Raw genomic sequence first — 18647 nt, forward strand, 5'->3', positions numbered from 1 at the left:
TTTCTATTTTCCATTGTTGTGACACGTTCATTTCACTTTCCGCTGAGTTCGATCAAAATAACAAAACAACAAAACACCACCTTCACAGTGTGATGTTTTTCTTCGAAAATGGTAATTGGGATTTAAACCGTGAAACTACTTACGAAACGGTCTACCAAAAATTTCAGATTAAAAATAAAATACTTTTCAACACAAGGGCTGAAAGCTTCTACTTTTCTGCAAAGAAATTGGTGCTGAAAATAAATCATTAAAAATTTCTTCCACCTCTACCATTATTAATACAAACCTTTTTCTCATTTCCAGATTACTGCCCATCTCCCACCGGCATCTAGGTCACCAGGTAAGGCTCATCCATCGCGACAATTCCGTTTAATCTCGAACCAACCTGCAAACGTAAACCGTTACACAAGCCTAAGTGGTCGCTATATATTACATCGCCAGTAATTGGCACTTCCCTTCGATGCTGTACCTCTGCCTAGCATGATCTTCCCGAGACGGCCTTGAAGCCACAACTTGCTGCGTGACAGGTTCCAGTCTGCAACTTTCAAGTTTTGTTTTGTGGACTCCGCAGGAATAAACCTCTAGTTTGGATCTCCCGCGGGGTTGGCAAAAACTCGCTAGATCAACTTTCTTCGACTATGCCCGACCTACCTTCATATGGTTGGATTTTTTGCATAACTTTTGCGTTATCGTTAGGGTGGTCCTAGAAGTGTGAAATTGACTGAATTAAGTTTGAAGATCATTCGAAAAAATATCCTGAAAAGATATTCGACAAAACATTATCTCTACTTTGTTTACGCTCCTCATTAAAGTTTAGACCACCCTAACTATCAACCAAGTCGCATCTTCCCCATAAAACTTCGAATGTTCGAAAGGGGTAAGAACCTGTTCCACAACAAAGTAGCTCAATCGGTCAGTTGTAACGACGGAGAATACTTTCTTTGCCATAGTATCTTTTTACGACGTGGATTCCCAAATTTATGAACCGGTTCTGCCGCGAAAGAAGATCGAACTTTCTCCCGCACCCGGGTTGAATAGCCGCGATTAATGAATGGCCATGCGGGCTTCCGTCTGGAAAGGATTTATGGAGCCCCTTGAGGTGGGGAAATCTCGGCCGAATCTGCATTGCTAATCATAATAAGGTTGAAAATCGCGAAATCTCCGCCATAAAAGCGCGCCAATCAACGGCAATGTCACACACTTGGGGGCCCATTGTGATGTTCAATAACCATAATGACAGTCGTTTTCGCGGAGATTACGCCCTGGACGGGACTAATCTGATGGTGCATTCGTTTGAAGGTTTGGTAATGTGTCAAGTTGACAAGAGTTGGAACTCTTGTCCACAAGCCTTTAAACGAATGCACAATTCTGGGGTTTTTTTTTTTTTTGAAAAGGTCCTATAAACCAAATTTGAAATTTTTGCTTTTCGGGTGTTTTTAGAACCGCCTTGAGTCAGGGGTATTCAAAAACACTCAAAAAGCATAAAATGAAAATTTGGTTTATAGGACCTTTTCAAAAAAAAACTCCAGAATTCAAATGCTATGACACCCGAAATTGACAGCTGTCAAATCCGAACACCGACGTAACTATAAACCTTTGTTCAAGTTGTTCAACCCAGGTTGTCCAAACGAAGGCACTGAATCGCAAGCCCCGCACACACTTCCTTTTGTTGCGCAAACCACCTTTTGGACAATGTTTGCTCGTTTACGGTACATTTGCGTTGCCCATTCATGTGTATGCACGTGCGTATGTGTGAATTCTTTTCTCACCGAGGGCAGACTGTATGCATCTGGTGTGATTCAGCGCTTTTTATTTCTTCTTGTTCATTCAAACTGTGGGCTTTCTCTCGCGGAATAACACTCCCGCGTGTTTACATCGGCTCCTTTTCAAACAATAACGACAACAACAACACCATCGTGGTTTGATACGTTATTTCACACTGGATGTCGGTCACTCGGGCAATGTGCGATCGGGACAGAGAGGAAAGGGTTTTCTGATCGGGTAAGGTCTGTGACCTTCCATTGTGGGGCGTATGAGATCGTCCTCACTATTTTCTTTTATATGTTCCAAAACATTATTCGCGGATCAAAATAAAAAAGATTACTTCCAGAAACTCGTGAATATTGATACTTAATCTATTTCCCCGCTGAGGAAAGGCTATAACCTCAAATGGTCGGGTCTACCCAGTCACGAAATATTCTAGCAGAGCTGGTTCTGTCAGAATCCTGCTAGAACGGTGGAACATTTCAGCTAGAGTGCTCTAAGAATATCCAGCTTTCTAAGAATTCTGCTAGAATCTTGCAAGAACGTCGTGACTGGGTAGAAGGTGACGAGCGGGAATTCCCGGGAAAATTTTCCCGGGAAATCGACCATTTGTGGGCCTCTCGATTCCCGGAAAATTTGGCCGAGACTCCCGGGTAATTTTAAACTTATAAATATCGAAGCAAAATTATATAAACTAATCATTAAATTATTTGAAAAATTCTAAATTTTTAAGGAACGTTGAACGTTGAATGTTCAATGTTCAAGTTCGAATAAACCAATGCTTCTCTTATCTCCTTATTCGGAAAGTGGCTTAACACGTGAAAAATTATAATAACTATAATTGTGAGAAGCCAAAAAAATGTAGACCCCAAAATTTACCATAACGGTGCACATCAACCAGAGCTTTTGCACCCCGATTTTTGCTACAGATATTTTAATATCTTCAAAACTACGGGAACTATCGACTCAAATTTGTATTCATCCCCTTAGTTACTATTTGCATAAAGATATACAACAAAGTTTGTCACATTTTACAATCAAATTATTTCAGGATTGGATCCGTAAGTTCAACAATTTTAGAATAAGAAGGCAACAACTTCCTTGGTTGCTGTGTACCCTTAAAGCATACTTAGTAGTTACACCCCAGAAATGAAATGTAAAGTTTTTTGATATTATTTTTATTTATTATTTCTAAGAGGGAAAATCTTTTTCAAAATCAGTTCAATTTTCATATTCTCTCTCGAGCATAGCAATCCTCATAATCTGTTTTTTTTTAATTCCTTAAGGTAATTTAGCTGTATCAAGATAGTTTCTTTCGTTTCACGTCAACCTTAATATTCAATTTTATTTTGATTATATTAAATATTATATAATATTTTGTTTTTTTTTCTGATTTCTGTAAATATTTCTTCAACAAATTTTTACAGTTGACCTTAAAAAAGAAAAAAAACTATTTAACGTTTCATAGAATAATTATGAATTAATTGTAGAAATTCATTGAAAAGAAACAAAATTACTAGGGGAAGGTGGGGCAAGACGACCATATGGGGCAAGAGGGACAATCGCTCGTACGGCCGTAATTTTTACAATTTTGGTTATTTCCAGTATGAGGAATTGTTGCTAGCAATGCAATTAGCTGATTCTTCTACCAGATAACCGCCAAAACGACGTAAACGCCACGGGGCATAAGATTTAATGAAGTTTTTTTCAAAACCTTTGTTTTCTTATAATATTGGGAAAGTATTGGGCTCGTTTTAAGGCTCATTTTATCAAAGTGCTATTTTTCCTAGATCAGTAGTGTCCCTACCAATGCCATGCACCTATTACAAAGTATGATTTAACTTTTGGTTATTTTTGTTGAGAGCTTTCAAAAAATCTTGTTCAGGTGGGGCAAGTGTACCATATGGATTTTTAGTATGGAAAAAATACGGATTGCTGCAACAACATATTTTATTGGGAAATAAATACATGAAAGTACTTAAAAACTGATTAACAATCGTTAAAAAAATTGTCCATACAAAAAATAGTGATATTATGAAAATTTACTATTTATCATCTAAGTAATTTTTTTTTCGTAAAAACGATAAAATTTTTAGTAAAACATTATTATTTAATCTAAAAATGGAAGAAACCTTTCAAATACATTCTAATCTGATGTAACTGAGGGATAACAGTTCAATTATTAGCAAATTAACATGTTTTTTCATGCATTGTTCCTCTTGCCCCAACGGGTTGTTCGTCTTGCCCCACTAGTTAAGTAGAACGTACGGAAAATCAAAATTTTTAAAATCAATTTTTTACATTAAAAAACAGGATTTTTTAAAAACTTGCTTTGACAAAGTCTTAGTCAAGACCTAGAATAAGATGATTATAAAGAAATCCGACAGGTTTTTTTTACTTTTTAATGGGTTATTACGAGCATTTCCTTAGCTTGTTACACTTGCCCCACTTTCCCCTACTCTTCCTTGTAAAAAGAACTCCCGGGTCTCGGGAAATGACCAAATACAACTCTCGATTTCCGGGATATTGAAAATCTCGAGAATCGTCACCCTCTAGTCGGGTCTGAACAGGGGGCGACATCTATATCTCACTACAGGCAGCTCACCCGCAGCCAACACAAGCTGTCAACTTTGACACCAAAACAAAAGGGAGCTGTCAATTACGGCGCCAGCACAAAAGAACAGCTGTTCGTTACGGAACCAATACAAAGCTACTGTGCACTGTACACAAACTGCAGGCATAAAATGAAAATAATCTAATTATTGTTTTCATGTAAAATTTTAACGCAATGTACGTTTAAAAGTAAGTTTATGTTTTTGAGGTGATTATTATCAATTTATTTGCAAAATAAACTACTTAAGTTGGGATATTAAGCACACATCGGGCCGATGACCTCATTTAAAGTTGTACTTTTTATCACATGAAACGTTTAACTTAACTACTGTGTTATTTGACACAGTTTGCGCGCGTTATCAATCTCAATCACCCAAGATGGCGGCCTTTAGCATCCTCCTGGTTTTTGAGGTGGTTTTTCTCAATTTATTTTTGATTTGATCTGATTTGATGTTTTAACCAACAGGGCTACAAGGATGACCTATGTAAGTTGATTTTTCTCAATTTATGTGCAAAATAAACTACTATAGTTGGGATCCTTAAGAACACATCTGTCCGATAACTTCATTTAAAGTTGTACTTTTATCACATGAAACATTTAACTGAAGAGCTGTGTATTTTGACTTTTACTACGGTAAATCAGAATTTATGTTATGAAAAAAAAATAATAAAAAAAAATTTTTTACTGTGCGCATTTTCACTTTGTTACTTTTTCAGTCTAAATCGAGGTAAAATTTCATCATAAAAGCTGTTATATTCAACCTTTTAAAATTACACCTTCCAAATTTACACAATTTTTTCTTGTGTGGAGATTTTCAGAAAAGTGAAAATTTGACCATTTTCCGGGCAAATTTAACCGGATTTTTTTCTGTGGGGTTGTTAAGCATGCCAAACTGAACCAAAAAACGCGTTCAGTTGAATATATTTTTTTTGAAAAAATATTTGTGTTCTAAAAGCGTATTTCGGTTCAGTTTGGCATGCTTATCAACTCTACAAAAAAAATCCGGTAAAATTTCCCTGTAAGATGGTCAATTTTTCACTTTTCTGCAAATCGCCATATAAAATCCGGATATCGTGCTAACTAACTATTTTGACAGCTGGAAAACCCGCCTTACCTTACTAATCTACATACCTTGGCCATTTGCATCCCCCTGGGTCTGAACTAGAGATCTATTTAGGGTCTATAGTCTGAACGCCACGAAAAAGCCGTGTAGAGGGATGCCGTTTTCATCAAGGGCAGTGTCTGTATAATTTTGGTAAAAAGTCTGCAGGTAGTCTGTTTTTTTTTTACTCATCACTTATTTTTATTAGGACCTCTTATTTGTTGCGATCACGTTAGGGGAGATCCATAAACCATGTGGACACTTTAGGGGGGTTGGAATCACTCTATAAATGGGAGAAGGCACCAACCACAAAAGGTGGATTAAGTAACGTTTTTTTTTCGATTTTGCATTTTCGTATTTTTTAATTTGGATGAAAATTTGTCCATTCTCAACGTCAATAGTGGTCATTTTGCATCATTCGTTTTTTCCTATTATATACGAAATTTTGTATCCTCAGAATAATTTTAGACATTTCAGAAAATAATAGTTAAATGGAAAAAAATGATTGTTGATCTTGTCTTCCTTCCGGATCGAATGCAACAAGAATCATCTTAATCAATTGAGTTTTTGCCGAGATACAGTCGGTTGAAGTTTCTTTTCCAACTTGTTTGGCCTCCTTGGTGATTTGCGTAAGTTTTGACCCCGTTAGCCCTGCAGATGTTAAATAAGAATTTTAACATTAGAATGCATGGAAAAAGTTTCATCCAATTCAACTAGTGCAGTCCAGACTCGATTATCCGAAGGCAACATTTCACTTCGAATAATCAAAATTTCGGATAATTGAACCACGAAAATATTGTTTTATAGTTGTCTTATTTTTTTATTGTTGGTCATAAGTATGACCTCTTAACTACTCTAAGGTGATTCATTATTTTTATGGCCAAGATGGCTGCCAAAATGGCGGTGATGAAATATTGAAAAAAAAAAAGTATTTTAGAAATTAATTCGCAATCAACCATTCAAATTTGATTGTAAAATGTTTAAAAAAATACGAAAAAAAATTGTTCGTGATTTGATTACCCAAAGTTCCATACAAACCTTCGGATAATCGAACTTCGGATAATCGAAACTTCGGATAATTGAGACTTCGGATAATCCATTCTGGACCGTACAAAGAAAAATTACATAGACAATTACTCAAAATATAATAACTAATAATAATGATGATGAAACATCAGTTACCGTAAAACGGGGTGACTTTGATAGCCGGGGTGACTTTGATAGAATTGAGATTTTTCCGCAAAATAAAGAATACAAATTAAATACGTACGGAATGGTTAAGAATCCTACTTACCGTGGTAGAGAAGGGCTCAAAGTACCTCAAGAAGAACTTTTCATAACATTTTGAAAAGTTTAAAAAATTATTTAACTATTATTAAGAAAATGTTGATGAAAGGCATTATTTCAAAATTCTCAAAGTGTCATGATTTTCTCAATGAACATGATATCAAATCGGAAAATGGAATGCATTTTCGGATTCTCAAGACAATTTTCCACTAGGAGAAGATAAAATAAGAATGTAAATATTAAATAATATGTGTTTTTGAAACAAAATTCGAAAAAATCTCTGAATTTATAGGCAATTACAGTTGAACAAATTTCATATAAAATGTGAAAACTTGTGATTCGTGCTTCGAATTCAGTTAAAAATGCAATATTAATCGATAATTTCATAAACAAAACTAGTATTAACGAATAGCATCCAAAATTCCGACTTTTTTAAACTTTTACCCAAAATTTTTATATATTTTGTTAAAAGACATATAAACTTAGTTAACTAAATATAAACATTGATTTTTTTCTTAAAAACTATATCAGCAACCTTAGTGATGGTACATTTAACGTAAAAATAAAGTTTGAACACCATTCATCTGATTTAAACAAGAAAAACTATGACTTTGATAGTCACCCCGGAATTTCAAATAAGAATTTTTAACGTAACTATTTTTCTAAACATTATAGAAAAAAACTTTTTTTTCAAATATAGTGCATGGACTTTGTGTGGCCAGCCCAAGTACATGTTTTAAAAATAATAATCTTGAGAAAAACCTAACCAGTTGGAAAATATTCGAAAAATAAATTGAAATCCTATCAAAGTCACCCCGGTTTACGGTATTCTGATTTAACAAATCAACAAAGTATTACAAAATTTCTCGGATAATGCTTGCTTCTGATACAAACAATCGAACCTCACATCACCACTGTTAAAATAAACAAGTTAAACACATGAGTCAAGCAACGCTAAAAAACGTTAATAAAATGTAAAAATAAAATTCTTCTTCTTCTGCTGCTTACTTGTGGTTGCCCTTTCGTAACAACTCGGCGGCCAGTAGGTTAACGATATACGGCACTTATTCAACATTTTTCCAAAAAAAAACAAAAAAGGTATCCCCATATGACCCCCAGACCCATCCCCGTCGGCAAAGTGGTATCATTTGTTAGACGCATTTTTCTTTTAGAGAGGTGCTCCTAGATAAAGAGAGTGACCAAGTGGAGTTTACTGCGCACAAATTTAAACAAGTAATAAAATTTGAAATAATCACACCACAAAGTCCGCGCGTCAGCGCTCAAATTGTGTAACTTGCGGCCGATGTGCCTCCTTGGCTAACGTTCCTCCATTAATAAGTAATGAGGAAACTGAATTTAATTTGACTTTTTGCTGCTGCTGCTTCTGCCTTGGTAGACCCTTTCCGCGGTAAACTCCGTTGGAATTCCACTGGTAACCTACTGAACCAGAGTCGGTGCGGGATTGATGGGCAAACGAACGAACGGGCTCCGCAGAGGTAGGAGCTGCAACAACCACAAGAACTTGCGAAGAAGTTGCTTCATGGGCCGTTTACGATAATCGTTACGAGGCCGTAATGGGAAGCCCGACTTGGAGGTGATGATGAAGATCGAGCCCGCAACGCTACTGGGCGATTCTTGAGTTGGTCTCGCTGCAAGAACCGATCCGATGCCAAAAAGGGAAACCGCTTCCAAGATACGGTGTGATAATTACGGTGCAAATCGAATCGAGTCAGAGCGGGTTAGTGTGAAATGTAGGGCAACCTGGAATTGGTTCTACCTCGTTGCTATTAGAACTTGTTATTGGGTTGAGGTTTTGTATTATTTTATATACCTCGATTCTTCTGACTCCCAAACGATTACAAAGTTTGAGAAAACTTGCAGACTATGGTTCCGACCTAAATTTATTGATGCTCGATTATTTTTATTTCTTTTGTTGAACAAAGGTTAAAAATGAAGCACGTAAAACTCGCCACTAAAACTGCGATTAGCAGGTGCAAATCGCCAACCATCAACGAATGGACGCCTCCGAATTGAGCAGCAGACACCATGAGCAGAAGAAATATTGATGATGAATTTTTAAAATGTAGGTTAGCTCTCAGCCCAACGCCATTAAGAGGAGCGCCATCGTGAGTCAGTTGACCAGCCGAACATAAATCAGTCAGTGACTTGCTCACCCCGTAGTTAGTATTCGATTCCGTTAGTAGAGCTGATGTGATGTTCACCTTAAGCTGCCCTCCCAAGATTGGCTGAGAGCAACGAAAGTGGTTGCCAATGAGTTATTATCTTGTTTTTTTGGCATAATAATGAGACGCTGTAAAAGATTACCAACCTAACCTCACTTTCAATTTGTTGAATGAAACTAAAACATAGTGTTTATCACTTGTCTAGCACGGCAAAACATCGACAAAGCATTAGAGGTTGAGCATTGAGTTATGACGAAGGAGGTTTAACTTCACCCGTTTGCCAATGAATAGAGTGAGGAGCTGATGGTAATTTTTGTGCAGCATGTTATAAACAAATTGCTACATTATCATAAAAAGTTTCTACCAAACAATTTTCTTTAAATCAAAGTTTATATTTATGGATTTATGAATATTATTGCTAAATCTAAAATCTTCGCAAAAATAGCTACACCTTTCAAGAAAAATATCCTGCTCGATCCCCGAATGTTAACAGCAACACTGGCCTGAGCAGAATAGACTGTTATTTACTTATCGAAATTTTTATAGTTTGTGAATGATTTGAATGCTAATCGTGAAAACAAAAATCATAGAATACTGAATGCTATGCTGAAAACACGCTTTCAGTATGAAATAAATTAGAAAATCAAAAGATGCGCTTGTGAGAATTCATTGAAGTTTTGACTATCTATTTCTGCATTTTAAGAAGCCAGGCGCAAAAAAAAAAAATTAATGCATTTTTTTTATAAAATCAACTGCTGCCAGAGGTATTGGAAAGCACCACATTATGAAATCCCAACAAGGAAAATAGAAGTAAAGTGCTTTCAGAAGCGAAAAACCAGTTTCGCATCGAACTTGAACGTCACTGTTGATGGGTTTTTTTTTTGCAACTTGTTGATGGTTTACCTTCGTTCGATTATGGTGCCAATCTGTCGATCAGTTATTTTCTTTTCGTAACTTAAGGAATGTATTGCAATAACACCAGCACACAGTGGTCGAGATTGCAAAATTAAAAGAAAATTTCAAACATACTAAGAATCTTATTCTACCTCTAACTCTGAATATATTTTTGAATTTAAAACTATTGTTGTCTAAAGAATAAGACAAAAAACCCTTTTAACAATATTTACATAATCGTAGTTAACTGTTAAAACATTTCATAATTTACTGAAAACTACTTCATGAGTTACTTTGAACACTTCTTTACTAAGCTTGGTTTAGTTTCAAACCATTCCTAGTTCTTTTATTTCGTATTTTTTATTTATTTAGCATAAAAAAAAAATTCCATCAATGTCACCCGAGTTAGGGTACGTTATCCATTAGTGGACCCCTTTCCTATAGTGGACCCTCTGAAGGATTTTTGATGAAAACTTCAATAAAATGACAATTTCAAGCGTGTTGTTGCCTACAAATCTTTTGTTTGGCATGTTCAGCATCATTTAAATCAATGTTGACTGATATTGAATTGTCCTTTTTACCAAAATAAGTGTTTTGAGTTCGGCATCTGAAATCAGCCATGGCCACTAACATTTTCACAACAAAACTGCATTTATATTTTATGATTGAACTAGCTATCCAACAATTTTTTGACTGATTATTTAACTTCAGCAAGTCGAAATAATGTAATTTTAAGGAACTTTACTAAAATAACTAAAACTTTTCCAAAAGTGGACCCCTGTTAATTAAACCTTCAAAAATGAAGAAAACTGTGCATTTAAGCAAAAGTTTCTCTTAAACATACAATAAATGCTTGTTGTTATCAACCTAAACGCATATTTTTTTTTCAATTATGAGTATAAATATAGCTGTTTCATGTTAAAAGTACCAAAAATGCTGAAGCCGTAAAAAAATATAATTGATAAAAACTATAGTCAATTGTACTTAACTGAAGCATCATAATTGCAATTTGCAATGATATTTTATAATAATAAATCAAGAACAAAACATTTTTTTTAAATAAACATGCGTGATTTTATCCGCAACTGTAAACAAATCTATTGTTAAGTTTCGGTCAACCATTCATGTAATTAATATGAAAAAATGTTCACCAAAATTTCTTTTTTTTAATTATTTTTATGTTTACCGTGATTTTTGAAACGTTTTCTCTGATTTTTTTCGGAAATAAATGTGTTAAAATGTCTGTTAGATTTTTGTTGTTGTTTAAAGCCAATTTTGCTAACAAAACATATTTGTTTATGATGAAAAGTGAGCAAAATCCATCTTTTATTCATTATATCTATCATTAGACCTACACCATGCATCAAAACATCGAATATCGGTTAAATTTGGTATAAAAATAACAGTTTGCCTATGGTAGACCCGGGTCCACAATCGGATTATGGACCGGGTCCACTATAGGAAAAGGGGGTCCATAACAGGAATTTTTTTTTTTCAAATGGCTATTTTTCTGCTCTAAAACAAATAAACTGATGAAACAAATAGTCAAAATTGTTCAAAAGACTTCAGTTTTCATTGTTTTGTACAAAGGGTTATGAAAAAGTGCTTAAAATATTGAAAAATTTCTGAAAAATGTGCTTCGGCTCTACTAGGGGGTCCACTAATGGTTAAAATACCCTATCAATCGCAATCTATTTTACGGTACTTCAAAAATTGTGTAAACAAATTTTCTGCAATAAAATTACAGACTTTTTCTGGCACATAATCCTTTATTTTTATTCACTTTACAGATTACCAAAAACATGACCAAAATTAAAATTTTTACGTCCCAAATAAATATTCAAAGCTTCAATCTTCTGCAAAGTTGATTGAACTTTCTGTTTTCTGTTCAAAACATATTACTGAGTTTTACAGGCAAACACATTGAAAAATTGAGATTTTTTAAAAAAGTAACATTTTCGCAAAAAAAAGTTAAATTACGATAACTCGCAAAGGATGCATGCAAACTTACATTGAGCAAATTAACTTTTTGCAATTCCGTCGTGAAACTACTTTCTTTTCCTGTCATTCTTGAACGACAAAATAGCCTACTTTTCTGTACCAAAAATAACAGAATCGAATAGCAACACTTTTCAAAATAAATGCTGAAAAGTTCCACTTTTCAGCACTCAAATGGGTGCTAAAAAGTTGAACTTTTCAGCACTTGTTTTGAAAAGTAACACTTTTCAACATTTTTGCCTTCCTCACTGAGGTAAGGCTATAATCCTGCTCTAAAATTGAACTTTTTATTCAAAGCTCGAAAACCCACCTTGATGTATACATATCGACTCAGAATCAAAAACTGAACAAATGTCTGTGTGTATGTGTGTGTGTATGTGTGTGTGTATGTGTGTGTGTATGTGACCAATAATGTCACGCAGTTTTCTCAGCATTGGCTGAACCGATTTTGACCAAACCAGTCGCATTCGACTTGGTTTAGGGTCCCATACGGTGCTATTGAATTGTTTGAAGTTTCGATAAGTAGTTCAAAAGTTATGTATAAAAATGTGTTTTTGCATTTTTTCGGAAGTTGAATAAATGGCAGTAAACTGAACCAAACATCATCATGTTATACATCGTTAGTTAGGTAATTGAAAGACCTTTCCAACGAGTCCAAAACATCGATAATCTGGCAACGCTGTCTTGAGTTATAACCACTTAAGTGATAATTATGTACTTTTTCGTAGCCGGATCTCACTTAAATGTATGTAAACAATGTCCGGATCCATCATCCGACCAATCGTTGGTTAGGTATTCAAAAACCCTTTCCAACGAGTCTAAAACATTGACGATCTGGCAACCCTGTCTCGAGTTCTGACCACTTAAGTGATATTTATGTACTTTTTTTGTAGACAGATCTCACTTAAATGTATGTAAACTATGTCCGGATCCATCATCCGACCCATCGTTGGTAAGGTAATCGAAAGACTTTTCCAACGAGTCTAAAACATTGAAGATCTGGCAACCCTGTCTCGAGTTCTGACCACTTAAGTGATATTTATGTACTTTTATGGAGCCGGATCTCACTTAAATGTATGTAAACAATGTCCGGATCCATCATCCGACCCATTGTTGGTTAGGTAATTGAAAAACCTTTCCAACGAGTCTAAAACATTGAAGATCTGGCAACCCTGTCTTGAGTTATAACCACTTAAGTGATATTTATGTACTTTTTTGTAGCCGGATCTCACTTAAATGTATGTAAACAATGTCCGGATGCATCATTCGACCCATCGTTGATTAGGTAATTGAAAACCCTTTCCAACGAGTCTAAAACATTGACGATCTGGCAACCCTGTCTCAAGCTATGACCACTTAAGTGACATTAATGTACTTTTTTGTAACCGGATCTCACTTAAATGTATGTACACTATGTCCGGATGCATCATTCGACCCATCGTTGGTTAGGTAATTGAAAACCCTTTCCAACGAGTCTAAAACATTGACGATCTGGCAACCCTGTCTCGAGTTCTGACAACTTAAGTGATATTTATGTACTTTTTTTGTAGCTGGATCTCACTTAAATGTATGCAAATTATGTCCGGATCCATCATCCGAACCATCGTTGGTAAGGTAATCGAAAGACCTTTCCAACGAGTCTAAAACATTGAAGATCTGGCAACCCTGTCTCAAGCTATGACCACTTAAGTGACATTAATGTACTTTTTGTAGCCGGATCTCACTTAAATTTATGTAAACAATGTCCGAACCCATTATCCGACCCATCGTTGATTAGTTAATCGAAAGAAATTTCCAACGAGTCTAAAACATCGATAATCTGGTATCCCTGTCTTGAGTTATAACCACTTAAGTGATATTTATGTACTTTTTTGTAGCCGGATCTCACTTAAATGTATGCAAACTATGTCCGGATCCATCATCCGACCCATCGTTGGTAAGATAATCGAAAGACCTTTCCAACGAGTCTAAAACATTGAAGATCTGGCAACCCTGTCTCAAGCTATGACCACTTAAGATGCCACTTATGAGCCCTTGAGTGATATGTGTGTTTTGTGTATTCCGGAACTTAACGAAATCAGACGAAATTTGTGTCCAAACCCATCATATCACATATCGCCCATTGTTGGAAAAGAGTGAGGAAGGCACCAACCACATAGGTGGATTAAGTTAGTTTTTTGATTTATTGATAAAATACATGAAAATTTTACACAAAATTTCACTCAGTGTGTGTTTTTTGGAATTGCAAAAAATGTTGTATGGAACTCGTTGCAAAACTTGATTTTTTCAGCACTCTTCGTATTTATCCAACTTTGTAAACCTCGTTGGATAAATGTACGACTCGTGCTGAAAAAATTCTCTTTTTGCAACTTGTTGCATTAACTACTATTGCAGGGTAAATTTTTAATTAAAAAAAGTTTTCAATGTAAAAAAAATCATATTCCATATTGCAAAAACAAACATATTGCATTATTGCATATAAAATAGGATAATTTAAAGGCACGGGGTCTTCTTCAGGGGGGTAGTATTTTTTGAGAAATAGCAAGAAAATTGTCATGTACATATGAAAGTGTGGAACATCCCCATTCATTTCCAGGGCGAACGAAAATCTTTGGTCGGGAAAAATTAAAGTTATACTTATTTGAAGTTTTTGACCTTTTTTCCTATGAGGCGAAATTTCGTCTATTTCAATTAAGGATTGTTATAAATCTACATGGACATGATTTATCCTTCAGATCATATCATTTCTTATTGGAAATGATGCAAGGAACATTTTTCCTGAAGCATGCAAAGTGATTGCAAATAAGGGAAAAATTTATAAAGGTTTTATTGGAAATTTGGGATATTTTCAGATAAAATTGCACACTCTTCCCAACAACCGCAATGTTTTTGATATTGAAATAATTATTTTGATGAATTCGCTTTGGAAAATGTTTCTGGCCCGATTGGGTATACAAATTACTACATAAAAGTATAACTGTTTTGGTTTATGCTCAACTGTAAGTAACTTTTATTAAATTTGAATTTCAACCGAATCAACATATTTTTGTGTGTTTTGGTTATAAAATGTACCGTTTTCATTAGATTTTCACATTTGTATTTGTCTAATTAAAACTCACAGGAGATCTCGTACTTATTTTGAGATCAGGTGACAATATTGTAATTAAAAAGATCAATTATATGTGTTTTTTAGTAAAACAATTTATTTGTTGTGTTTTTCATTGTTTCAAATTTGGATGCCAGACTTGTTTAGTATGTTAAGCTCCATTATTTGAGTTTTACTTTAAATACATTTAAACTTTTTACTGATTTTAAAGCAATATTTATGTTATTACTAATAATTGCAAGTTCAACTCTGTAGTTTCAACACAAATAATAAAGCCCAAATGGATATACAAATTAACTAAGGCATAGAAATAGAATCTCTGTGATTGTATTTAAACTGCAGATCTCAATTAGATAAGAAATATCATGTGCACCATGTACTCAAAAAAAAATTAAACGGTACATTTTATAACCAAAACACAAAAAAAATGATGATTCGGTTGAAATCCAAAATTCATAAAAGTGACTTACAGTTGAGCATAAACCCAACCAATTTCACTTTTCTGTAGTGATTTATATAGGGTAGAGTAGTCATCAATGAGACACGGGGAACAATGATAAAATGGCTCTCACAAGTCGTAGTTTCAATCAATCAGGCTCATATTTGGGGGAAAGGTGTGCCTACTAGATACACATCTGCCATAATAGTGGCTTTGGCTATAGGCGCTCCCTTGAAAAGTTATTCATAAGTGTTTGATTCTGGAGTGTGAAAGTAAATTATGGACAAAACATACTTTTTCGCTCGTAGGCTGCCATTTACACCAAAACTAATATTTCTTCAAATTTTTTTTCGACGTTCCATAGGGATTAGTTGGACTACAATGTCCTTTCATTAGGTTTGGCCAAAATTTAGAATATACCCAGAATCCAGGGTTGTCACATTGTTCCCCACTCATTTCAGCCCATGGGTAACAATGAGACACTTCGATTTTTCTTCATTAAACTTTTCAAAATCCTTGTAAATCTTTTAAAACATGGATTGAAAGTGATTTTTGGCATATTTATGGAGTTTTAACTTCATTTAACCAAGCATACAAAGTTATTTGATATAAATATATGGATTTTACAAAATTCAAATACTTTTTAGTATAACCTTTGTTAATTAAACTTTCATGTTGGCAAAATTACACTAAAATGTTCAAGGCAAATCACCTGCTATGGAACAATACAAAAACATGATGTTTTACTAGAAAAGTATTGATTTTCATAGAGTGTCTCATTGTTCCCCAGCTGTCTCATTGTTCCTGCCTAGTGCGTCTACAATGAGACAGTTGAATAACTCTGGCTGTAGATGTCGGATTGATCTCATATTTTGGTCAATGTTAGAACACATTAAAAGAAAGAAAATGTAACAAAATGCTCATTAAAACATGCTGATGAAAAAATTAGAAAAATCGTTGAAAGTTGAAAACCAAAAGTGTCTCATTGATGACTACTCTACCCTACTCAATGGGCCCAGAAACATTTCTCAAAAAAGAATTCATCGAAATAATGATCTGAATATCAAAAACATTGCGGTTTTTGGGAAAGGGGTGTGCAATTTCATCTGAAAATATCCCAAATTTCCAATAAAACCTTTAAAACTTTTTTCTCTTATTTTCAACATTTTGCGTGCTTCAGGCAAAATGTTCCCTGCATTATTTCCCATTAGAAATGAATGATAAATCATGTCCATGTAGACTTATAACAATACTAAATTGAAATAGTTCAAAAAAGTTCAAAAACTTGAAATTAGGATAACTTTAATTTTTCCCGAACAAAGATCTTCGTTCACCCTGCAAATGAACGGGGATGTTCCACACTTTCATATGTATAATATAATATTATGACAGTTTTCTTGCTATTTCTCAAAAAATACTACCCCCCTGAAAAAGTCCCCGTGAAGGCCCATGAATTAAAATGTTTCATATTTTTTTTATTTGAGGCGTTGGAAATGGTAAAGGATTCCAAACTAATTTTAGATTTTATTCATTTATTTATTTATTTATTTTTGAATCAATCAAAAATACATTTTTGTTTTTAATTTTAAGTACGGACTCGAGATCAGACACTAAAATTGCCAAAGTTTCACGAAAATCGAAAATTGGTATGGAACGCTTTTCAAAAATGTAAAAATATCATGTTATTGAGAAGAGTTATATTGTTTGGAAGAATCTTAAAGTAAGAATCCATTGTAATTTAAGAAATTTTGCTAAAACCAACTCTTTGGCATTTTAAATCCTATTTTCGGACAGCTTTCTCCTATAATCCTCTTCAGTATCATCAAACAAACTGACGCTCATGCCGTCATAACAAGTGTGTCTGTTGGTGGATCCAGTTCGCTGACTTTTATCATTCCATTTTCAGTGTGGCGAGCATCAACCACTTACACTAGCTCACAAACTTTATGCAGGTCGGAAATCTCTTGACCTTTAAAAACATTTTTTAATTCATGATAATATTTAAGTCAATCATCAAACGATGAAAATATATAAATAAATAAAAACACGGTTTGTTTAGTTGACCATTCTGTGCATTGTTCTGAAGTTTGGTTAAATTTGGTTGCTGGAGTCCAGAGTTATAATTACAAATGTTTACGGTAGTCGAGCTTGTACTAGTATCAAACGCGTTCTGACATGAAATTCATTTGGCCAAATGTCGCACTTTCATCAATTTTCAGGCTGTGTGAAAATAGCAAGACAAGATTGAGGATCTTTCATATGAAAAGTGAAAAAAACGTACGGAGTTCTTTCGATTTTTATTGAATATCTCAGGATTAAAATCGAATTTTGGGGATCTGTGATGGTTAAAAGGTGAGGTATTGTGAGCTACACAAAATGGCATACTTAACTCAATTTGGCTCAAAATCGACTAGTTTGCACGACAGCGACGAAATGTTGACTTTGTTTTTTATCTTCTTCAAAATATTTTGTACCCCAGTGTTATCGACGTTACCGACGACTGGTTTACGAGATACCATGTAATGCAGCGATGACCATTCCCGGCCCGATATCAAGAACGAACTCCCGTTTTCGACATTGGCTGCATAAGACTTGCTCCAGAGAGAGAGAGAGATATGAAGTGAGGGAGAGAGTGAGTGTGATACGGGTACCGTTTTGACCCATTTTTTCCCAGTGAGATATTATACCGATTGGGTTTGTGGATCCAAACGTGATTGTGGAAGATGACCAACCAGCACACGTGTGTAAATATTACTGGTGAGTGAGAGAGTAAGAGTCGGAGAGAGAGTGCGACTGGGGAGAGGATTAAATTTCCAAGTGATGAAAACATACAGTCATGGCTCGGTTTAGCACCGCATATGGGGGATGCAAAACCGAGGCTTGCATAACCGAGGCACAGAGCTTAAGGGATTTTGGCTATATGGGAGACATTGGCTTTAATCGTACGAAAAATCATACAAACATAAAAAAATTATAGTGTTTTGTAATCGGGATGATGTCAGCTATCCATTAAAATTATTATTTCATGAAAATGTTCACAAAAATACGTATTTTTCCTGTATTTTGAATATGCATTTTTTTCTCTAAATAAACCAAAAATATATTGTTATTGCAATATGGGTATCAAATGATCAGGTTTTTTTTTCATAAATTTTGGATGTAATAACAACATTTTTAGAAAATACTCAAAATTTTCACAAAACTACGTCTTTTTGAAAAAATCTCCAAATTTAAATTTTTACAATATGGGTATCAAACGA

The 18647-nt window shown here is 34.6% G+C and overlaps 1 protein-coding gene across 2 annotated transcripts in view; it reads left to right on the forward strand.

The window, feature by feature from the left end:
- Positions 1–18647, forward strand: part of LOC120417512 (uncharacterized) — a 165387-nt gene that overhangs the window by 44903 nt on the left and 101837 nt on the right. For both annotated transcript variants that reach the window (XM_039579591.2, XM_039579592.2), the window contains exon 2: positions 304–340. The gene's annotated coding sequence lies outside the window, so the exon portion shown is untranslated. The remainder of the gene's footprint in view (positions 1–303; positions 341–18647) is intronic.

Source organism: Culex pipiens, chromosome 3 (assembly GCF_016801865.2).
Source record: "Culex pipiens pallens isolate TS chromosome 3, TS_CPP_V2, whole genome shotgun sequence".
Lineage (NCBI taxonomy): Eukaryota > Metazoa > Arthropoda > Insecta > Diptera > Culicidae > Culex > Culex pipiens.